Raw genomic sequence first — 25,844 nt, 5'->3', positions numbered from 1 at the left:
GGTCTTAAACTCAATGCTAAGAAATGCATAAGTGTACCCTTTGAGAGATCAACCATCCTGGCTAATTACCATGTTGATAATGCACCCCTAAGACTCGACCCAGTAGTCATGGATCAAGGTACACACATATACAGTAGCCTTACCTTCGACCACAATGTGGCCACAGTGGTGCGGAAATTCGTTTATGTTGCACAACTTATAAGTAAGGGCATGGCATCTCGGTCCAAAGAGGTCATTAACCCACTGTACTCCACCCTTTTCAGACCAATCATAGAGGACAGTGCTCCCTTTGGTATGTATCTGACCAGGCATATGCACCAACTAGAGCAACCTCAAAGGTTCCTTACAAAAAGAATACAAGGTGCAACAAACCTGCCTTATGCTCAATGCCTTAAACCCTTTCCCTCTACCCAGTCTCCTATAGATTGCTGAGGGATCATCTATGCCTGGCTTACAAGGCATCCACAAACCCCACACTTATGAATCTCCTACATATTAGTTAGTCAAAAAGTACCAGAAATACAAGGTCTAGGGACATGAATTTTGTCTGTGACTTAAACAGAACATTTTGGAGAGACAGATATGTGCCCAAGAGACTATCCCTCCTATGAAACAGGATTTCCATCCATGTGAAGCTGAGTGTGTATTACCCCTTTTAAGCACAAGCTAGACAAATAAATTGGGAATAGGAGATTTACACTGGACCTGGCACCCATGTCCCTTATGGGCAGAGATAGCTGGGTGGTGCAGTGGTTAGTGTTGTCACCTCACAACAAGAGATTCTCTGGTTCAATTCTCAGCTGGGGTGCCTTCTGTATGAAGTATGCATGTCCTTCCTGTGTTTGCGTGAATTTCTTGCGGGTGCTCTGGTTTCTTCCCACATTCCAAAGACATGCATCTGGAGCATTTCTCCATGGGTCTCCACTGAAAATGGGCTCTGTCCCAGCAGGACTTTCCCAGTGAACAAATATTAAATAAATTATAAATGCCTGGCCCTGAATGTCCAGTTTGGATGCAACATCATTATTCTTTTGGGAAAACTTGGCTAGGCTTAGAAAGGTACCTTGGGTCATTAGCCTAGTAACAGTCTATGAATGTATGAAATAGGGGGATCCATGGACAGACATACTAAAATGGCCAACAAATGAACCTTGATGGAGAAAAAAGACAGGCCATAGGAAAGTGGTTCACACAAATATTGCAAAAGCAGAGAAGAGTGCTGAATGGCTGCTGGTTATTTTGTTGGCACCAACTAGAAAACCTTTTTCATTTACTTATATATGATTTTTAGTAGTAGACTTTCTTGCCTCCATAAGTACCTTAACCACATCCTCAGTAAACAGGTGTCTAAAACATATTAAGATCCTGTCATCCTGGAAGTTAAGTTGAAGTTGTCTGAGATCAGGTGTGTCAAACACCTCTGTTCTTGTGTGAATAGATTCAGTTTGTGAGGAAGCTTGTGGTAATTGACCCTGGTCAATCACAAAAGAAGGGAGGACTATGGTTGCCTGAGCCAGAGGGTATTCACTGCAACAATTTTGGAGGATTCCTTCAGAATCTTTAGAAGTACCCTGGATATCAGTGGAAAGGGTGAAAAAGCATGCAGGAATATTCTAGGCCAAGTAAAAGAAAAGGCATTTACCTTCCGGGCCTGCTTGCATTGAGTGTTGGAGCAGATGTTTTTCAGCTGATTGTTAAGAGAGGAGATAAAAAGGTTTACTTCAGAAAGTCCACCCAGATTAAGTCTTGGAAGACCCCCTATCTAATTTCCATGTGTGAGGATCTACTTTGTCCTACTCAGCTTGTCTGTTGCACAGTTGTGCTTTGATGGAATATAAGAGGTCTGTAGATTAAAATTGTGATGTAAAATTATATCCCAAGCTAACACAAGGTAAAGATTCATTTTTTTCCTCGCTTATGTACCACATGATTGTGGTAGTGTCTACAACCACTTGGAGAGGTCCAGAGGACCACAGGTAATTGAGACAGTTGATTGCCTTGATAAGAAACAACATCTCTTTTATGTTTATGTGCTGTGGTCTGTCTTTGTTGTCTCAGAAGCCTTGCCCATTTATCATAGGTCCATAGTTGATTACTAGGTTAGTTGCCCCTGTGGGCAATTTTAAGCCTAGCCAATTTCCCTTTTGTGCTCACTCAACCAGCACACTGGCTTCATCTATGGCTTTTTGGAAATGATTGGATTCCAGAAGTATTCTAGAAGCTGCTACTTAGTCCTCTGTGCATACTCTTATAAAGCACTATAAGCTTGATTCCTTCTCTGGGTCCAGATCAAGCTATGCTAGGACCATTCCCTAGAGGATCATGGATTCTTCTAATTCTACCTTCCTGTTAGTTAAATTAATCTACCCATATAGCTAAGGCTACTTAAGCAGTGATCCATATGATGAACATAGTGCTGTTGTGTAAGATGAACTTACCATTGAAGTATATGTTTGAATGATCACTGCTGCAGTAGCCACTCCCTCCACCTGTCTGCTTTGTTTTTTTTTATGTGTTTTTTTTTTAATGCCAGCGTGTGGACACTTTTTTTTTTTTTTTGTTCCTAGCTCTGTTAGCAGGAAAGCTCTGAAGGACATTGTGCCCAAACTTCTCTTTTAGTTAGCTCAGTTCAAGACACTTGACAGTTTGGACTCATGGGAGGTGCCCTGAAGCTTTGAGAGCTAGTCGGCTGTTATATCCTTGGCAGGATATAACCCATATAGCCCAGGTTACTGTAGCAGCGATCCTTCAAACATCTATATTTATGTTAAGCTCAACTTACACAACTGTAGTTTTCTGAGGGACTGAGAAGTTCTCTCACTGAAAACACTGGCACATTCTGGAAGTAGACTCAGAGAATAAGAATGACTCACAAGAAGATTCAGATATTGTGCTGTCCTCCTAGCGTGAATTAGAAATCTGAGGAGAAAAACCTGCATCTGTCCCACATTTCTCTATAGATTCTGAATCTTGCATCTTTTAGGAAAAGAAGAATGAATCCCTTTTTCATTTACCAGAAACCACCTTATAAGAAGGGACAATAGCCCATGCAAGGCCCCTGAGCCAGTCCTAATAAACTGATCTTGTCCAGATGAACTGGTGCAGGAGCAGATATATGTTTAGTTTTCTGTTTCTTTTTGACAGGAAAAATGGGACAAAAATTTTAGCAATGGCATAAGAGTGCCTCCAGGGATGGGCACAACATTCTGGCTAAGCAAGTGCACCTAACCCTCCCATTCTCCCAAGACCAAGAGTGTCTTCCTTACACACTGAGGGGACCCCAAATAGCACAGAGGATGAGACTAACACCCAGTCCATAATGGCTGTATGGACAATAATAGATCTGTGGAAAAAGATGGGTTTGTTTGTGGAACAGGCTTTAATCCCAGCAGAGTCACCACCTGCAGCTGAAGTCAATAGCTAGACTGATGTGGCAGCAAAGGCTGTTTAGGTAACTTTTTCTTTTTTTTTCAGCTGGAAGAAAGACTGAATGGGGACAAGTGGTTTGCTCCAAGGTGCTTCTTTCCCATAGAAATTAATCATCATAAGCCAGTAAAAATATAGTATTTAGAAGTAATTTTTTTCTCATTAAAAACACAGTAAAAAGCACTTAAATACAGTTTGCCATCTCCCAAAAGAAAATTAAACATTTTAAATTGTCAGGAGCAAAAGAGCACCCCTGTTTAAAAGTACAGTAAAGTTCACATGACAGTCAACAAAATCACATATTCTTATCTTAGAAATACTTTCCTTAAAAAGAAAGTAAGTTTAAGCAACAAAAATGAAATGTGGAAGTTTTTTTTCCCTAAAAGGAACTTATCTGCCCAACAATGCAACACCACAAGCTGAAAATCGATCCTCAAAGACCTGCAGAGGAGTGCTCTGTTTGATGGTAGGAAAGCACAGAAGGGCTTGACATTCAGAACTGCGTTTTAGTCAGCTTAGCTTAAGCAGTTTAATGGGTTAAGTGCATGGAAGGTGTCCTGAAGCTTTGGAAGCTGGCTGGCTGTTATATCCTTAGTGGGATACAACCCATATAGCTTAGGCTACTGCAGCAGTGATCAATATGATGAATGTATCAAAGTTTCAACTGGCATTTTCTGTAATCTTTGAGTATTGCAGTAGCCTCATTAAATAGAGGAATGACCATCTTTTTGGGGAGATCTGGTATTGCTGTGACCCATTAAGATAAAATTCTAGCTTCCTTCACTGGAATGTCCTGAAAAGCATCTTCTAAATATTTTAAGCACGTAAAACAATTCATCCATAAAATGATCGATCCACCAAGTTTTGCAGTAATTAAGGTGCATGGCACCAAAACTAAAAACAAAAAGCCGGCAAAGACTGCCATAGATTTTAATAAAAAAAGAGTTTAATATTTTTTTCCAGGTGTAAAACACGGAGCCAGTACAGGAGACAAATATTAAGGCCTAAGACATGGCAAGTGAAGGAGAGATTTCCCATCTCTGTGATAAAATGGCTAAGATGCACACTGAGCTCATTAAACTTAGTAGGACAATTGAAGACTATATTAAATCTAATAAGGAAAGTATGAGTGAAGTTGAAGTGACACTAAATGCACATGAAGAACATACCCAGGACTTGCAAAGGGAGCAACTGGAGCACATGGAAAGGTTAACCAAGGCTGATGTCTTCAGGGAAGAGGTGTGTGAAAAACTAGTCAGTTTAGAAGCTAGATCCAGCAGAGAAAAACTGAGATTTGCCACTCTGCCCCCAGGTGAAGAGGGCTTCATTTATTTGGTCTTCATCAGAATGCAGCTAAGTATAAGGACAGGTTTACCAGAATCCAAAATATTGTTGCACAGAGTGCATAGAATCTGATCCTGAGTTGGGGGAATAACAAAGCTGCACAGCGTATTACAATAAAGTGCCAAACATATAAATTGAAAGAGGAACTTCTTAGCCACCTATGGGCAAGTGGTAAACCTCTCCACATTGAAGGCACAGGAGTTTTGTGGACAATAATTCTTCCCCAGAGATGAGATTGAAGAGAAACAAATTCATCCCAGTTTTCAGGCAATGTTGAAAAATGGGACTCTGATTTAAGGTCCTATATTCAGCTAACTTGAGAGTCTTTGCCACATAGGAGACAAATCGTTCCTGGATTCTGATCAAGCTAATGATACCTTAGACACTTATCTAAGAGAGCATGGTACATTATTACAACTTTTGGATAAAGCTAATGATACGAGAAGGATGTCTACTAAAATAATATCGGCGATGAAGTCAGAAAAGCAGCAGATTCCAGAGCTGCTAGAGACCATTCAGAAAGAGATGCCCTTATGATACAGCTGCAATATTATGGCTGCCAGAGACTCAGAATGATAGATCATAGCTTGGAAATCTACTAAATGCTATTAACTAAAATAGTCACTGATAGTTCAACCATACACATATATCGGAGGTTTGAGACTTGAATGAGGGACTTATTTTGTTTAATTTCCATGGTGTCATTTCAGTGTTAAACCACGACATATTTTTTACAAGATCAAGGCCAGCCAATAAGTTATTTTCACAGAGGTACCTAATGGTTGAATTAGCTTTATTCTCAAGATTTTTGTGACTTACATACAAGAATTATTTTCTGGTTAGGCTGACATCTTTCCCTAATTTCCAGTGTTCTGTTCTTTTAGTAAACCAATCTCAGTCCCAACATTATGCTTACACTTCCCAACATTAACCATTCTTGGGTATCAAACAGGATAAGGGGAAACACTATCTTTGACCCAGCTGACCTTAGAAGAAGGAGGCAGATTTATCTCTTATGGGTCATTTTAAGCCTAACCAAATTTCCCAACTCAAAGGTGGGAATCAAACCCTCTACCTTGTGTTTGTGAGGTAAGCACTTTAAGCATTATTCCAACTCCCAGTCCTCATTGAAACTTCTCCCCATGCAATGTTCTGGGTATCTGTGGTGACTGACTGCTTTGGAGCAGTAGGGAAGATGGGGAGACCTAGATTCAGGTATATTTAATGTGAACACAAAGTGATCTCACTTTTCACAAACCCCAGAAATGGAATTTGAAAATGTAAACGATGTTGGTGCTGGGACCAAAGAGGCTACAGGTACCACTGTATCTTTCACGTGTAGAGTCATGCAAAAGGTATCATGAGAATCACTGATGCCATGAGACCCAGAATCCTGAGGTATTCCCTCATGGAGACCAAAGTCTGAGTGGAAATACCCTGGAAACTATTTTTCTTGTGGAAGAAAATCTCTTTGTAATGATGTGTTTAGCAGACACCCCAGGAACATAATCCAGAGTAGTCAAAAAGACTTTTAAATGTTCTCTTGGAATCCCAGTCTGTGTAGATCTCTTACTCAAGTGAGAGATTCCAGACACTTTGAAAAAGATTCTACGGAGATAAGCAAGTTACCTAAATATGGAAAAATGTGGATACCTTTAGCCTGCAAGGGGTTATAACAGGAGCAAGACACTTTATGAACACGTATGAAACAGTGGATTTCCCAAAGGATAATGCAGAAAACTAATAATGTGATCCAAATACACAAAATCTTCAGAAACACCTGAAACCTGAATGAATAGGAATGTGATGCTATTTATCTTTTAAAGATAACATTACTAAAAAACTCAGATGAGGAAAAAAAGGGGTAACAGGTTGCAAAGAGAAAGCGTTTTGCACCTGGTCACCGCCAAAAACAGGTTTAGGAATGAAAGATCTAGAACTGGTCTCCAAGCATTTTCTTTCTTTGGCACTAAAAACATTCTTTGGTAAAATCCTTTTCTTTTGCTGGGCAGATTTTTCTGTTGAGGAGATAACTTGTATTTTTTTTAATTTTGTTGATGTTTTACTTTCCTCTTCAGGAAGGTTATTTTAAAGTTTGGAGTGTATTGTTTTAATGGACTGTCTCGAGACTGTAAAGTACTTTTAAATGGAGAACGCATTTTGTCCTGTTAGTTTAAAAGTAGTGTAAAGTAACTGGAAACATATTTTTCTGTGGAAAAGGTGTGTTTATTTTTCTTTTGTAGAGCTGGCATATTGTTTTAAAGTGCTTTTTACTGTGTTTTCTTCTATCAAAAATAGCATTTGCAGACTGGTAGTGTTTACTGGCATGTGTTGCTTGTCTTCACTGTGAAAAAGGGACTGTTATTGGCTTGATCATGGGACAGACTACTATTCCCATGACAGGTCCTTTTTCCAGCCACAAAAAGAAAAGATTAAGCAAAGAGCCTTTGCCACCACAGCAGGCTAGCAATTTACCTCAGTTGCAGGGGGTGTCTCTGCTGTGCCTGTTTTTGTACCTCAGACCACTCATCCTTAACCCAGATCCTTCTGGTGTAGTACCTACAGCCACTATGGACCAGGAGTTAGCCACATACTCTGAGTCTGTTGGGGTCTTCTCAGTGGGAAAGGGAGAGTCATTCTTGTAGGTCCTGGGAGAAGGAACAAGGAAGGTTTCCCTTTTGTTTCAGGATGCTGTGTCCATCCCTGGAGTAGCAGCTACTGCCATTAGTAATATGGTTGGCCCCAGTTTTCCTGACAAAAAGAAACAGAAAACCAAGTATGTATCTCCCCCTCCTCAGATTTATTGTGTCTGACTTGGGGTTTAATTCAGGCTAGTGTTCCTTCTTGTAAAGTAGTTTCTGGCAAAATAAGGAAGGATTCCTTTTATCCTGAAAATATTCAGGATTCGGAATCTGAACAGGAAGATGCAGGGACAAATATAAGGTTTCTTCCTCAGCTTTATGATTCAGACAGAAGAGAGCTTAGTTTCTAATTCTCCTTGTAGGGTGTTCTCACTCACTAGAATGTGCCAGTGTTTTCAGTGAGAAAACACTGATGTTTTTCAGTCTCTCGAAAAATACAATGAGTTGTTACAGAAGGATTTTCCAGAATCTACACCTATTTCCTCCTGTTTGATCTGCTTTAGAGGATATGTATGTGTTGCTGCCCACAATTTTCCTGGTAGCCAGCCAGCCAGCCTCTAAAAGGGTAGACAGGATGTATAAAGTTCCTCAGTCTTTTAAATTTTTATACACTATTCTCAAACCTGACCCTGCAGCTGTAGCTTTAGTTGATCCCACTGCTGCTAAGCACTTATTAATTCCAATCGTACTCTTTCTGATAAGGATGCAAAAATTATTGATAAGTATGGGAAAAAAGGGGTGTATATCAGAACATCAAAAGTTCATACTTTCGAAAGTTCTTACATCGACCCCTATTCAGTGAACGCTGAAAATAACAAAATGACATATAACCAAATTTTTTCCTAGGGAAAGAATTTGGTTGTCCGTTTCTGTTGTTTCGCTATTTTCAGCACTGTGGTGGAAAGTTACGGGTCGGGTTCAGGTAAGTGTGCGATTGGGCATGGGTTAGGTGAGTTAGGGTTAGGGTGCAAGGGAGGTATGTGTGCGATTGTGTGGACATGAGGGTTAGGGTGGGTTAGGTGAGTTAGGGTTAGGGCACGGGGTGAGGTGAGTGTGCTATAGTAATGGAACTTAGGGTTAGGGTTTGTGTTAAGGTAAGTGGATAGTTAGTGGTGTTTGTACAGCTTAGTGTAGGGTTAGCTGTAAGATTTTGGGTATATATCTGTGGATTGCTGTTTGTTTGGTGTGCTTGTGTTGTGTGTGTTGTGTGTATGTGTTTTGGAACAGCAATTTTTTTTCCCTAGGAAAAAAATTGCTGTTCTGAATGTTCGATGTAGTCAGTGTTCGCTGATTAGGGGTCGATGCAAGAACATTCGAAAATGTGAACTTTCGGTGTTCTGATATAGACCCAGAAAAAAGTATATAGTGCTGCAACTTTGATTTTCTGAATTTTGAATTGTAGGCTTATGTTAAAGCTTGTTCTTACAACTTGTGAAAGTATGAACAATCTGCTATAAATAACTAGTTTCAGCTGTTGCACGGGTCACTACTCATTGTTTGCAGTGTGTGTTTGACTCTGTTGATACTTCTTTCAGGGCTATGGGCTGTTTTGAGAAGGTTTAAATGGGTTAATTCTCAGAACTTACAACTATTTTACTTTTGATAATAAAATCTACTTGCAGAAAATAGGTGTTGCTATGGGCTTCCCCTGTGGGGGGAGCTTTGCCAATTTGGTCATGACATACTGGGAGCAGGAAGTGTTGGGTAAGAATGTCAACATCATGAGTAAAATCAAGTACTATACACGATTTTTAGATGATATTTTTATTTTAATCGAAGGCAATGATGCCGTGATTACTGAACTAATTTCCTTCTTCAATTCTAGTACTGATTTTTTAAACTTTACATACACGTTTAATCATGACAGAATAACGTATTTAGACGTTGATTTACGTAAAGATTACAAAAATAAAGTTTTTTATGCAAAAATATATAGAAAAGAAACTTATTCCAACACTTTCCTGTGTTACAGTAGTAACCATCCTACATATCAACAGAAATCTGTTGTAAAAGGACAGTTAGTCCGGGCAGCTCGTATGATTTCTAGAACTGACCATTTTCATGATGAATGCCAATTACTAAAGGGTATGTTTATTAGTAGAGGTTACCCTCAACAACTTTTGTACCAACTAGTTAAGGAAGTTACAAATAAAAGAGAAACAGGCCTCTATCTTCCAGTTATTGGTATCAATCAATACCAAACAGTAGAAACAAGTAACATCCATACTCCTCCTATTAATTAGGCTTTCATCACCCCTTTTAGTTCTGATAGTGATACCATTATTTTCATTATCAATAAAAACTGGAACATGATTAAATTCGATAATGATATAAGCAATAAATTACCACCTAAACCAAAAATCATTTGGAAAAGAGGTAGGAATCTCAAACAGATAATACAAAGTGTCACAAAGTCATCATTTCTCAGAAAAGGAATGTCCAATGTAACATGTGTAAATACTGTATACACATGGCTACAGGTGAATCGTTCACCATTAGGAACGTGATACATAAAGTAAGACACAAATTTAATTGTCAATCGAAAGGAGTGATTTATTTAGCCCAGTGCAAATTATGTCCTGCCTTTTATATTGGCAAAACAGATAGAAAATTACGTGAGCGTGTGCATTAGCAAAACACATTATAGAAAACATTAATCACACATTTTCATTTAGAGAAATTGACACCATTATTTCAGATGGGAGAGATGGTCCAGATCAAGTATTACTTGAAGTCCTAGAATTGTACTGGCAACTTCGTTGCAATGCCAGTGTTTTACCAGGATTAAACGAGATTTGTTCTCTCTATCCCATACTTAAGTTAAGAAATTTGCATAGATGAGCTATTATTTACAAATTGATGTAAAAGTTTATTTGTATTATAGCTTCTGCACACTAGTCCATGAATATTGCTAGTAATGTCTACAGTTATTAGATTGCTGCTTTTTGTCTATACACATATTTTATTATTATATTTTCTTCATTTTTCAGTGTTTATTAAATAAATAAAATATAGCGGTTTTGCTAGTAATAATATCAGCTAGGTTTTATCTATTTATTTAATTCAATTCGATGCATCCCATGTACTTGATCAGTAAGCATTACTGTTTGGTGTGTTGTTGCACCATTATTTGTATGTGATCGCAATAGCATAATACAACTATATTAAGTTTATTTACTGTATTTTGCATAAACTTTTAGTTTATTATACATAAGTTTTATTTTAGTTTAATACACACAACATATTTTATAATATATTTTAGTAGATTTTAAAGATTATATAAGGTTATATAATGGAGCTGTTTGTTTACTGTTGCTAGGATACGGTGCTCATGTTTGGCGCCAATTTAATTATTTAAATGGTTTCAGCAGTTTGTTCTTGTCTGTTTGAAGAAGTCCCACAACATAGTGGGACGAAAAGCGCTTAACTTCATGTTTAGAAAATAAAGTTGGCTTCTTGGTTCATCCGTGCATCTTGTGTGGATTTTATATGTGGATTTTCTACGTGAATTTACACCTAGCTTTTGATTTTTGTGTGACTACTATTTACAGCTGGGTTTGGACTTTTGTTCGTTGTCCAGTGGGTTCTGCAGTCTGCAAGTTTGTGTTTTTCTCCAGTTTATCGGTTTATTCATTCACATTCTCAGAACATCCCTGATGATGTTAAACCGAGATTTTAAATTCTCCTTTGGATGAAGATTTAATATTTGGCCCCTCTGCTGCAGAGATATCAAAATGTGTAATGAAAGGGACAAGCTGATCCATGGAATCTCTTAATATTTTCAACCCTCCTTTTCCAAAAACACCAAGGGATATTTTATCGCCTCCTCCAATTGTAGCAAAAAAACAGTGTCAACAAAATTCAGGTAAACAGATGTTTAAGAAGTAATAGGTTCATAGGTTCGTATGCAAGTACTAGGCTAGTTGCCCTTGTGGGCCATTTTAAGCCTATCCAATTCTCCTTTATGTGCTCAAAATAACCTATCCCATTTGGTTAGACTGGCCTTACCCATCCCAAGATCAGTAACTATATATTGCACTTAATGAAAATAACTGGGATCATAACAGATAATTTGAGGGGACCCATGCATGAGATAAAGCATTTAGGAACTGCCTGTGTTCATTAGTAGTACAGGGGACAGTCCTGGGGTAAATGTTCTGTTTCTCATCAACAGATCTAAGTTGCACTTGAAAATGGACAGGGATGACCTTTGTTTTATGTGGATGGGGAGTCTGTTCCACAGCAGTGGTATCACCTGGGACATATACTCGTCACTCCTAAGCATTCTGTTGATGTTGCAGAAGAGGTTTAGACCAAGTATTTCTGATGCCATTTCACTTGCTGATATGAAGTAAACCCATCAATAATGGGTTGCAGGATACCTTGCATGCCAGACACAGGTCACCTCTTAGCAATACATGGGATACTGAGTATAGTGACAGGGATTTGAGTTGGTCCATGTAGGGCATGTTGAAATGGCAAGAGGGTCCCAAAAAGAAGTCTCAAACCTCTTAAAACCAAGGGCAGTCCAACAAATCTGAATGACATTTCAAGAGACCTTGTGACCCCCTGCCACCCTTGGCCCTTTTTTCTTCCAGAAAGTCTGAATCTCCATTTTTCACTTTGGCAATAGATTGTTTCTGACAAAAGAGTTCTGAAAATCATTTATCAGGCTCAAACATGGCAGTGGAAGGAATGTCCTCCTTTCCAGAGAGTCATTCCTCATCCAACAGATCAGACTCTTTTGTTTCCGTCTGTTCTTCATCACATGATGTCCCAAGGAGTGATAGAATCAGCTCCTCATTCCAAGGTGGGGAAGGGTTTTTATTCAAGGATGTTCCTTGTGCCAAATAAATCAAGAAAGAAAATGCCCAGAGACAAATTCTGGATCTTTCTTTTCCAACATGTTTGGGGTAGTGCCCAAATTCAAAATGATGTCACGTCACTACCTGTAATCTCTTCTTCCTCTTTTAACTTTCCTGGTGACATTAGACTTAAAAGATGCTTATCACCACATCCCTATTCATCCAGACTCCAGAAGTTTCTTATCAGTTCTGTGCCTTAGCCTTTGGACTATCCACTATAACAGTTACAGCTCATTTCAGGCTACAAAGTATTAACATTTTTCCAAATTTAGATGACTGGCTTTTTTTGCACTCTTTTTCAAAATGTCAGGAATTTCTGTCTTGGGTTAGACATCTCTTGCACAAGCTGGAATTCAAAGAGAACATTCAGAAGTCTTTCTTGACCCCCTCACACAGGTTTGTGTTGCTGGGATGTCAACTAGACACCTCAATTCAAAGAGGCTTTCTTCCATAGGAGAAAATAGATCTTTATTTAGATTTATTTCTAAGGTTTTCCACTCAGACTTCCATAACTGTGAGAGAATACCTCAGGATTTTTGGTCTCATGGCATCCATGATTCTTATGATACCCCTGGCAAGATTCCACATGATAAAGATACAGTGCTATTTGAAATATCTTTGGTTTCACATCAACACCCTTTATCTTTTCGTAGCCCAGTGTTAGAGTTTGCCAAAAGAGAAATCTTTTGGTGGAAACAACAGATATCCTTAAATCCAGCTCTCCCTGTCTTCTTCCTTGCTCCAAAGCAGTCAGTCACCCCAGATGCTTCAGACTTTCCTTAGGGAGCAGTTTTAGGAGGAATAAAAGTGCAGGTGGTGTGGGACAGTAAGGACTGATGCAAGCTCACAGATATCAAGGAGCTGCTTGCTGTGATCAAGCCACTCAACTCTTTAAACCATCTTTAGACCCTGGGACCTCTTCTTGTGGTTATACAGAATACCGCAGTCATGTGGTACATCAACAAGCAAGGGAAATCAGGTTGTACCTCCTTTTGACGACTAGACATGTTAGCTTGGGATATAGCTTCACAGCACAACCTTACACTATAGTTATCTTACATTCCATCAGAGCAAAATTGTGTAGCAGACAAGCTGAACAGAACCATGACAAATTATCATGAATGAAAACTAGATCAGGAGATCTTCCAAGATTTGATCCATCTGTGGGGAGCTTCTCAAATCTGAACTATCAACTGGCAAGATTCTTTTCCAGGACTCCATGTAAGAAGGCCTGGAAAACAGATGTTTTTTCTTTTCCTTGCACAGGAATGTTTATGTATACTTTTCTACCCTTTCCACTAATATCCAGGGTACTTCTGAAGATTCAGAAGGAATTCCACCAAGATCATTGTGGTGACTCCCTTCTAGCCCAGACAAGTGTGGTTATCCATTCTTTTGGAAATGGCCAGGGGAAATTACCACAAGCTTCCTCACATGACCGGATCTACTCACACAGGAACAGAGGTGTTTGATATACCCCAACATCAATCATCTTCAGTTGACTGCCTGGATGATTGGGTTTTAATTTCTTTTAGGCATCTGTTTACTGACAATGTGTAGCAGGATCTAATGGAGGCAAGAACCCCTGCTACTAGAAAATCATGTATTAAGGAATGGTAAAGGGTTTCTGGTTGGTGCCAACAACATAACCAACACTCATTCAGGACTAGATGTTCTCTGTTTTTTTAATATTTGTATGAGTTTCCATCCTATGGCTTTCTTATTCCTCTGTCAGTGTTAATTTATCAGACATTTTAGCATGACTGCCCGAAGATCCTCCTCTTTCAATGCAGTCTCGTGTCAAAAGGTTCTTGAAAGGGGTTTTGCATAAGAGGCCTACAAGAAAATTGGTGGCCCCTCCTTGGGATCCTAATGTTGTGTTAGAGGAGCTAATACTTGCTCCATTTGAACCAGATAATCCTGCTGACTTGAGGTTCTTAATAGAGAAAACAATTTTGCTGATTACTCTGACATCTGTAAAAAGGGTATCCGAGTTGTAAGCTATTGTGGTGAATCAACCCTATCTCATTTTCAATAGGGACAAGGTTTCTTTTGTGAACTAATCCTTCATTTGTGCCTAAAGTTTTATCCAAGTTTACTTTAAGCCAGACTATTCAAGTACCCATTTTCTTTCTTAAACATAGAAATAAGGGAGAAAGGATATTCCATCCCTTGGATGTCCACAGACAGCTCAGGTACTACCTTGGCAGGACTAAATCTTTCAGATCTTTGGATCAATTGTTCATTTCTTGTGAATGTAAGAAGAAGGGGCAACCTGTGTCAAAGCAGACTAGTTCCAAATGATTGTTTAAGGCTATTACCCTTTCTTATACTCAGCATAACAAAATTATTCCAGGCAGGGACGAGGCCACTCTACCAGGGCCTTGGCTTCTTCTATGGCTTTTTGGAAAGGGTTGGGTTCTAGAAGTATTCTAGTAGCTGCTACTTGGTTCTCTGTACATACTTTTATAAAGCACTATAGGTTTGATTCTTTCTCTGGGTCCAGATCAAGCTTTGCCAGGACCATTCTCCAGGGGCTGCTGGACTCTTCACCTTCCACCTCCCAAATGTAGTTAGCTAAGATAATCTACCCATATAGCTAAGTCTGCTGCAGCAGTGATCAATATGCTGAGCATAGTACAGTTGTATGAATTGGACTTTCCATAGCAGTAGATGCTGGAATGATCACTGCTGCAGTACCCACTCTTTCCCTCCATCCTCCTTGTTTTTTATGTGTTTTTTATGCTAGGGTGTGGACATTGTTTGTTGTTGTTGTTCCTAGCATTGCCCTTTCAGGGCTCAGTTTCCCTGTCTCTCTGCTGACAGGAAAGCTCTGAAGAGCTTTGTGCCCAAACTTGTCTTTTAATCAGCTCAGCTAAAGCTGTTGACAGTTTGGGTGCATGGAAGGTACCCTGAAACGTTGGACGCTGGCTGGCTGTTATATCCTTGGCAAGATATAACCCATATAGCTAAGGTTACTGCAGCAGTGATCATTTGAACATCTACAGTTATGGTAGGTTCAACTTACATGACTGTCTTTTTCTGAGGGAGTGAGAAACGTCAGTGTTCTCCCACCAGAAACACTGGCACATTCTAGAAATAGTTTCAGACAAGGAGAAAAACAGGCAGGGAGATTCAGCTATCATGCTGTCCTCTGAGTCTGGATCAGAAGTCTGAGGAGAGAAACCTGCATCTGTCCTACATTCCTCTACAGATTCAGAATCTTGAATCTCTTCAAGAAAAGAAGAATCCATTTTTCTTTTAACAGAAAACACCTTATAAGAGCTGTCAATAACCTGTATAAGACCCAGAGCCAGTCCTAATAAACTACACCTGTCCGGATGAACTGGTGCAGGACCAGATACATGTTTAGTTTTCTGTTTCATTTTGACAGTAAAAATGGGACAAAAGTTGTAGGAATGGCAGTAACAGTGCCCTCAGGGATGGGTACAATGCAGTAACAGCAACTCTAGGGATGGGCACAACATTCTGGCCAAGCAAGGGCACCCAACATGCCCATCCTCCAAAGACTGACAAGAGTGGCTCTTCTTTGGCTCTGAGGGGACCCCAACAGTCACACAGAGGACATGGCTAACCCCATGTCCATAGTGGCTGTATGGACAGCACCAGAGAGGATCAGCGGAAAAAGATGCATAAATAATATTGACAATGAAGGTAGAGAAGTAGCAGATTTCGAAGCAGCTGGAGACCATTCAGGAAGACCGATGTCCTTAGAATGCAGCTGCAGTATTAGGGCTGCCAGGTACTGAAAATGATAGATCATAGCTTGGAAATGTACTATATGTCATGAACTGGAATTGTTGCTGATGTACCAAATAGTTGAATTAGTTTTATTCTCAAGATTTTACTAACTTATATATAAGGATTATTTCTGTTCAGGCTTACATTTTTCCCTAATTAGCTGTGTTCCATTCTTTAGTAAACCAATATCAGTCCCAGCATTATGCTTACACTACTTAACATTAACCATTCTTGGGTATCAAAGAGGATAAGGGGATAAGGGGAAGAGCTTTTTTTGATCCAATTGGCCTTAGTGGAAGGAGGCAGATTTACAGGAAGAGACATGCATCACGTAGTGTGAATGTAGGCCCACTGTGTTCATGACACCTGCAGTGGAATGGACAAGTTACCATTTGAGAATCCTACAACCAGCATTAAAAACTGTTTGAAATGCCTAAATAATATTTAATTGGTTCCAGTATTGGTTAAGATTAGTATGTATTGTGTCATTAGTCTTTCTTCAGGGAAGAAGGAATTGGGAAGCATGTTCATATTTAACAAGCACTCTGTCCGTGATCATTTAGTTTGTCTTGGTGGGAGGGTATTCGGCTGGCCTAATAATAAGATCAATACATTTAAGTTGTGAATGCAGACTGATGCCTGGATGAGAATTCTTCCTTGAGAAAGGCTAGCTATTTAGCTGACAGTTTCTGGACTTTATATATGGTTAAAGGTTTAGTTGCGTTTTCAGTTGTTATACGTTTGTTTAATTCAATTATGAGAGTGTTTACAGTCCCCCAGTTACTAACACCATTTAAAGTCGCTGTCTTTAAGAACAAAGATGCAGTAGTTTATATAATGTTTATTTACTTTATGAATCGTGACTCTCACTCTTTCTACACTGAGCATCAATGGTTTCATTAAGAGGCAGAAGACAGAAAAGGCACTTGTCCACATTAGGAAACTTGGGCACCAAATTATCATGTTTCAAGAGACCCCCCACATGGAGGCAGAGCATGTACTGAAGGTTAAAACATGGCTTCAAAAAACAGCTATGCCTCAACATTCCCAGGTGTGAGGAAAAGAGGAGTAGGCATATTCACAGAGAGCATAGTTGCCTTCTAGTAGTACAGGATGAGAAGGCAGTTACTCAAGGCAGATTTATGGCTGTTAAGGGCACATTAGAAGATTGCAGATCACTCTTGCCTCCCTCTGTATATCTGAAAACAAGATGGGAGGGAATGATGGTAATATTGAATGAAATTATTAGTTTTCAACAGGGCATGCTAATAGTAGAAGGAAACTGTTATATGGTGGAAGAAAAAGAAGGTGATAACAGGAGGTACAGATGTCAGAACATTACTCAGGAAGAACAATTATTGAAAAGTTATTGCAATACAATAGCTTTAGTTGATGCAGCAAAGGCCATACTGCTGACTAGGGACTTTACATTCTACTCTAATAAGCTTGAGATATGAACTAAAATAGATAGATTCTATCTCAGCTGAGCATGTACATTTCCTACTACAACTAGTCACATTTTATTTATTTATTTATTTGTTTGTTTATTTATTTATTTATATTTGTTGACTGGGAGTGTCCGACTGGACGTAGGTCCATTTTCAGCGGAGGCCCGGGGAGAAAAGCTCCACAGTTAAAATAAACAGACAGTAGTTACATTGGATTACATAGCGATTAACAATTTACATAGCAATTACTTACCACATATTTACAGATGAAGAACATAGTACATCAGTAGACAACTAGAATCTTTATCTGTGAAGTACATAACAGACATTAAGAAATGTTACAGTAAGAAGTTCCTGCTGTATAATAAGTATTAGGCTTATGAGCATCTGAGCTTGGTATAATCAAGGTAGTTAGTGGAGTGGAAAGAAAGGTAGTGGTTGGATGGGGTGGGTGATATTAGAGTGGGAGTTGCAAGGGCATAGCCAGCATGTTTTTAGGTGAGCTTTTAGTAAAGTTTTGAAGTGGGTGCATGATGGTATGGAGGTAATTGTGGGTGGGAGGGAGTTCCATAATTTGGCTATGGTGCAAGAGAATAGTGCTTCACCAGCAGAGTTATTGGCTTTAGTGATCTGCAAGTGATTTTTGTTGCTTATCTATCACATATCTGCTTTTTTTTTTTTGTCGGGTCATAGGTGTGAGTGTGCATGTGAGTGTGAGGTGCGGAAGAACAACCGTGGCAGGGCTAGTCACCCAGTGGTGTAAACCTTGAGTCTAGATGAGTCTCATTGTGGAAGCAACACCCCAACCCCATATGCAAAAATAGGAAAAAGGGTGGGAGCTGAATTTTGAGGTGAGAGACACTGGAGATTCTCAAACTATTGGCATTCAGATAAAAAGCGCACATTAAATGTACTTGCAAATATGCAGAGCATTCTGCAAGAATTTAGAGAGGACAAGCACAAAGGGTGAATCAACAGAAAGAAATGAAATCTGTCTCAAAAGGTAATATTCAGAGCAGAGAGAAAGTTTTTGGGAAAGAGGAATACAGACAAAAGAGGCAACATTTAAATAAACTTAAAAAGAAGCAGTAAGAGGAACAAGCAAGAATGCTTTCAGGAGGAGAGGAAATTAAGCCTTAATTGGTTAAATTAGAGGATTATTTAATTGAGATCTGTGATTATAAAAGGCTTCATTTCAGCATTTCTTTTACAAGAACACGTCCAAGATGCAAACAGTATTAGCATGGAGGTTAAGGAGGCAGATGATGAAACTGGGAATATTTACTGTAAGCAATGATTGCATGGGCAGTTTATGTACAGATCTTCCTCGGATATTAAACCTACTAAGAGAGTATTATCAAAATCCATATGATGAGCAGGCAATGACTGATTTCTGAGCCACAAAACATGGATTTCTTAAAGATTAATTTACCTGCATTATCAAGAGAGATACTGACATACCTTATCACTACACCAGAATTTAAGGTCACCCTAAAGAGAAATGCATCAAAGGAGTCTCCTGGACTGGATGGCCTCCCAGCAGATCTGTGGAAATCAGCAGGGGACTTCATATGTGAGTACTGGACCACACTGTTTAATAAGAGTTGTTGGAGAAAGGCAGTGCTTACTGTTATTCCAATTGGAGAGAGGGATGTTACAAGAGCTGCCTATCAGGTTTGATAGACTTGGATCAATATGGGTTATTCCGGGTCACCCGACTAGTAATAACATTATGCATACCCAAATAATTCAGTCAGAAGTAGAGACAAGGGGTATTCAGTTCCTTATGACAAAAGGGGGCTTCTATGGGAAGTCTTAGCTAAGTTTGAGATACCTGGCAAGTTCTTACAATTGTTAAAGCAATTACAACATTACTCAGGAGTAAAGTTGAAGGTAGGTGATAGGCTTTCTCAAGCTATTTTGCTTAAAAGGGGCATGTGACACCTCTCGTGTTTCAATTATACCTAGAATCCCTGCCCCAAAGAATTAGGCAGAGCAATATCCAAAGAGTCAATTGAGGTACGCAACAGCAGAAGTTGGCTATCTTTGCTGACAACACAATACTCTGTTTAACCAGGCCAGAAGAGGACATTCCAGTATTATTTGAGATGCTAGGGAAAGTTATAAAAATCTTGGGCTGCAGGATAAACAGGGACAAAACTTTTGCCATCCAGACTAATTATGTCCCTACATATGACCTTGTTCAACAGTTCCCTTATTTTTGAGGACACTATAAAATTAGATATTTAGGAGTATGTTTCACACAAATTAGTCAGAAGACTTTTAAAGTGACATGGGGGTGATCCTAAATAAGTGTGTGGGACATCTGAAATAGTGGCATCACTTGGAATTTGATATGGACAATAAGACTGAGGTGATTGAAATGCTGACACTTCCCCAGATAACTTATGTGGATCTGGCTTTGCTGTACAACCCAGAGAGGTGAAAAGGTTCATTTGGGGAAATAGGAGACCAAGTTTGGGATGGGAGAAGATGTGTCTGCTGCTGGTACAGAGGGGATTAGCTATGCCCAATTTAAGAGGATACCATAAAGCTTACAGAAAAGAACTTGTAACCAGATAGAACAACACCAAAAGGAAGTGACTGGAGAACAGCAATCCAATCCACACTTTAATGATAAAAACAATGAATACAACCGAATTGTTAACCTAGGTTTCGTCCACACTCTCAGGACTTCAGAACAATCCTTGTTGATCAGATTATCATTATCATTAAAGTGTGGATTGGATTGCTGTTCTCCAGTCGCTTCCTTTTGGTGATACCATAAAGCTACACAACTAAAGAGAATCTATTTGATTCAGGTAAAAGAATATGATGCTCAATGAAAATGTCTAACCTTGTCACAAGGAGGATGGGATCACAGATCTACTGACCTAAATATTTGGTCCCAGTTTTTATAGGAATCAGAGGGGAAAAAGAGTGATCAGAAATATTCGTCTCTTTTCAGAAGACCGTCAGTAGTAAAATGATTGGGAATTTGAGACTTGAGTTACTTCCTATAGGCATGGTTGAGAAAAAGCTTGGGGCTAACCAAACATTAGGGGTCTCATTGCTGTTCAACTTCCAAAGTTAGACCTGTTAGTAACAGCCTGCATTTAATTGCTGGAACGTGTGTTCTGAGAGACTGCTTTCCTATCTGCAAATAAACAGAGCTGAGTATATATTTTTTTGGTTTTAGAGTTTGTTAATTGTTGCTTAGATCTCTGTTGAAGCTGTTGTCTCTGTTCTGAGAGACTACTTTCAAATCTATCTGCACATATACAGAGCTGAGTATATATATTTTTTTGGTTTTAGAGTTTGTACTGTTAGTTGTTGCTTAGATGTCTGTTGAAACTGTTTTTCCCACCCCCAGTATTTTCTGCTGTGTCTTCAGTTGGTATAACTGTTTTTTACAGCTTGTGTGTTATCTAACTCAAGGATCACTTGCATAAAATTAGACCTGTTAGTAACAGCCTGCATTTAATTGCTGGAACCCGTGTTCTGAGAGACTGCTTTCCAATCTATCTGCAAATATACAGAGCTGAGTATATTTTTTTGGTTTTAGAGTTTGTTAAATGTTGCTTAGATCTCTGTTGAAAATGTTGTCTCTGTTCTGAGAGACTGCTTTCCAATCTATCTGCAAATATACAGAGCTGAGTATATTGTTTTTGGTTTTAGAGTTTGTACTGTTAGTTGTTGCTTAGATCTATGTTGAAACTGTTTTGTCCCACCCTCCCTATTTTTGGCTTGTAGTTTAAATTTGGTGGCTTTTGCAGTTGCCTGCCCCACTGTAGATTTGATCTGGGACACTCCCCCAGTCCCATTTCTTTACCACATTCTACCTAATAAACTCTTTCTGCACTCGCTTTTAGTCCTTTTTAATTTAATTGCATTTTTTTAAACTGTGTTTGGTCTAATATTGCTACATACTCAAGTGTGCTAGCTTGCACTGCATGTGAATTGTTTTTACTACTGTTTTTGCTACTTTTCTATAAAAAAACTGTAAGCCTGTTTCCTACCTTTCCTGTAACTAGTTTTCCAGATACAGATTTGCTGTACCCAGGACTGTATGTACGCTTCTGAGCCCCCCAAGCCTTTCTGTGTTGAAGGGAAGCCTTCTAACTTATCAGTGGGAGTGGTAAGCACTAGGTAACCTGTCTTCCACATAAGGAGTGGTTCTGGCCCAGAAATTGTAGTTATTGGCTGTTTGGGCAATCTCTTCCATCTTTCTCAACTTTCTGATTTGAAAGCCTGCATTTGCACTTGTTTCTGTCCTGTAACTCATCTAGTGCAGATACAAATTCTTAGTTTTAGCACTTAAATTTGCTTATTCGTGCTCAGCACTTGTTCAGAACTTGTAAGCACTAAATAAGCTACTAATTACTATAGCACTCAACCTTCCTCATTACCTAGAGGAAAACAGTTTATGTACTTACTTTTATCACTTGCTTAGAAAAAAACATCTTTTGTACTCACTTTCCTCACGTATCTAGAGGAAATTTTTTTTATTTCAGGCATGTCCAAGGGTCAGCTCCCAGTGTTCTCTCCTGTCTATCTGATGAAGCTAGGCATCTTGAGGCAATGTAGAAATTGCCTCATGTACACAGCCAACCCTCTCCTCCTACCACCCAACACTACAACCTGTGAGAGATGCACTTATCTAGCCAAACTGAAGGTAAAGCTCTCTCCAACCAAGACTGAACTTGACAGCCATGAGGAGAAGGTAAACATTTGCACCACACCACACTCATCACATAGTCTCACTAAATCTACACAACCAAAATCCACACATAGTAACACAAAAACATTCACAGAGACTCTCAATAATAATCTGTCTAAGCAACAGAGACCTCCAAAGCAGAAACGCAAGCAACCTCCATCCCCCAACACAACCCAAATGACACATAGCCCACAGACTCAGTGTGCCACTCAACCACAGTCAAAGGCAAAACAACGTACCCAACACACTAGTCATAGGTGACTCTAGTCAGGCACACTGATGTCCCACTCACCAGGCTAAACAAGAAGAAGGTTACTGTCAGCTGCCTGTCAGGTACCAGGATCCGCCACATAACCCACGCCCTCAGGTCACTCCACAACAAGTACAAATATGACTCTGTCATTGTCCATGTTGGTGTGAATAACCTGAGATGTACCTTCCTGGACTACATGAAAAGAGACATGGAAGAGCTCTCCGATCTTGTAGCCCAGACAGGTATGACCCTAGCTCTGAGTAGCATTCTGCCATCACCCAGAATGATACTGCAGTACAAGGACAAAATGATTGACTTCAACAATTGGCTAAGCTTCTGGTGTCATTCTAAGGGGATCCAGTATCTGTCTGTTTGGGATGACATGGTCGACAGACCACGATGCTTTGCCACAGATGGCCTGCACCTGTCGCCCCTGGGATTCCGGATACTGGCTAAGGCTCTTGCTGCCCCTATAGTGCTTTTTTAGGCAAGGTTCAAATAACAAATTCACCACTGTAACAGGAATAGGCAAGCAAAAACTGAGGGTAATGCTACTCAATGCTAGAAGTCTAAATCTCAAAATGCACTCACTCGAGGCACTCCTTAAAATGGAGAACATCGATATCTGTGTAGTGACTGAGACCTGGTTCAAGGCTCCAGAGAGCACGTCTGCATTACCAACCTATAACTCATACCACACTTATCGGCCATGTAACCTGGACCGAAACAACAAAAGCGGAGGTGTGTCCATATTCATTAAGAATATCCACACCTCCAGGCTAGTTGCTCCGCATAATGCATCCGAGGTTATCCAAGTGCAACTAACTCTGGGCAAAACTGCAATCCAAATTGTAGCTTGCTACAGATCCCCACCATGCCCCAGGATACCCACTCCTCTTTTCTTGATGTACTGGAAAATATTAGGGTTCAACCAAACACCCTAATAATGGGTGACTTCAACTACCTCACCATTAACTGGGAAAACTACTTGTGTACCATCTCCTTAGCTCAGTGCTTTCTGGAATTCATAAACTCCAATGACCTGGATCAACTTATACACCCCCCCACCAGGGGCACCACTATCCTAGACCTAGTCATTATCAACATGGGTGACTGATGTTCCACACCTGAAGACAACTCCTCATTGGTCCAATCCAACCATAAGCTAATCACCCTTGCGATCCACATCCCGCCCCCACCCCCATTAAGGAAACCATGGTAAAAAATTTCTCCAGAGCCAACTTCATGCTTCTTAAGACAGAAGTGGTGAACTTCATGAAACCCATGCAGATGGACAATACAGTTACAACTGCTGAATCCTACACAAACGCACTCTATAAGCACTTACACTAGTGCATGGATCGTGCTATTCCAAACAGAACCAAGACACTGTCCTCCAAAAAAAGGAAGCCAGTCTGGTGGTCCCCTGCCATAAACAAGCTGTACAACAGAAGGAAGAAACTGTTGCAAAAGAGATTAAAATCCCATGAGTGGAGGAGCTCCCTGGTCAGTCTCAGTAAGAAGCTGAGATCCCTTATAAGATCCTCCAAAGCTAGCTACGAAAACAAAATCGCCACTAATTCTAAGGACAACCACAAAGCATTCTATAGCTATGCCAAGAATCTCAATGGCAACACCCAGATCTGCTCTGAGTTACAGCACAATGGCATGAAAATTACAGAACCAACTAATATTGCCAACATCCTGGCAGATAGGTTCATTGCTAACTTTACCCCCCCCCCCCCACTCCCTAAAGGGCCCATATCTATACATATAGAATGGAGAGTTCCTGTAATCACAACTATGCAGGTAAAAACTGCACTCTCTAAAGCCAAAAACACAGCATCCATGGGACCGGACAACATCCCAGGCTGCGTTTTACATGAACTTCAGAACAAACAAACCATGTTCAATAATAGCCTCTCATCAGGCTTTGTGCCCACTGAATGGCACACAGCAACAGTTATCCCACTCCACAAAGGGGGAGCCACCACTGATCCCGGGAACTATCGACCTATTAACCTGACGAGCCTGGTCTGCAAGGCCATGGAACGTATCATCATGGAACTCATAAACAAAGACATTGGTAACCTCCAAACTCTGGATCCCACCCAGTTTGGGCTTGTGAAAGGCAGATTATGCCTCCTGAACCTGATCGACTTCTATGAGGCAGTCACCAAAGCTGTATATGAGGGTAAGGTGGTTCACACAGCCTATCTTGACCTTGCCAAGGCTTTCGCCACCATCCCCCTTTCTGGAATTATAGCTAAACTCACTAAACTAGGTATGAATCCCTACGTCACAAGATGGGTTGCCAACTGGCTCACTGACAGAACCCACACTGTAAAAGTTGCAGACTCCAAATCTGACCTCAAAGCAGTGACAAGTGGAGTACCACAGGGTTCTGTCCTGGGACCTCTCCTGTTTGGTATCTACTTCTCTGAAGTACAGGCTAACACATAAGGCCTCTGGCTAACAAAGTTTGCAGATGACTGCAAACAAGGAGCCATAGTCAAGTCCCCAAATGATGTGGACATCCTACAGAAGGGCCTCGCTGAGACAGATGCCTGGTGTCAGAGCCATGGCCTCAAGCTCAATGCCAAAAAGTGCAGTGTCATCCCCTTTGGTAAAAACTGTGTACCCATGAACTACCACATAGGCAGCAATCTACTTAACACCGAATGTGTGATAAGAAACCTTGGGACCCAGGTGGACAGTAGTCTCTCCTTTGATAGTCACATCTCCACAGTAGTCAGGAAGTCCTTCTACATGGCACACCTCATCATAAAAGGGTTCTCATCCAGGAAAAAAGAGGTCATTGTTCCCCTCTACTCAACACTCATTAGACCCATTATAGAGTACAACGCCCCTTTTGGAATGTACCTCACAAGACATCTGCAGCAGCTGGAAAGGCCACAGAAGTACCTCACAAAGAGGATTACTGGCCTCAAACAAATGCCCTACACTGACCGCCTCAAAAAACTCCAGCTTTACTGCGTAGCATATCGCCTACTCCGAGGTGATCTCTGCCTAACATATAAAGCTATGTCAAACCCAGAGCTGTTGGACATGCTACACCTAAAGAAATTCCAATCCCTCCGAGCTACATGCTCTAGGGACCTAAACCTTGTCATCACAATAAACAGGACATGCTGGAGGGATAGATTCCTGTCCCAGAGACTTCCCATACTCTGGAACAGGCTACCCATCTATGTCAAGCAAAGTTCTTCATTAGCACTCTTCAAGAAAAATCTTGATGAGTGGATGGAAAATAGGAAATACGCCCTGGGGATCACTTGTGTGTCTCTGCTCGACAGTGGCACAGGAAAATAACTTTCATGGGTGGCGTAAGCCAGGGAACCTTGTTGGCTAGGCTTACATAGG

The sequence above is a fragment of the Protopterus annectens genome, chromosome 4.part1, assembly GCF_019279795.1.
Source record: "Protopterus annectens isolate FY-2018-M chromosome 4.part1, PAN1.0, whole genome shotgun sequence".
Classification (NCBI taxonomy): domain Eukaryota; kingdom Metazoa; phylum Chordata; order Ceratodontiformes; family Protopteridae; genus Protopterus; species Protopterus annectens.
Note: the sequence above shows the minus strand (reverse complement) of the source record.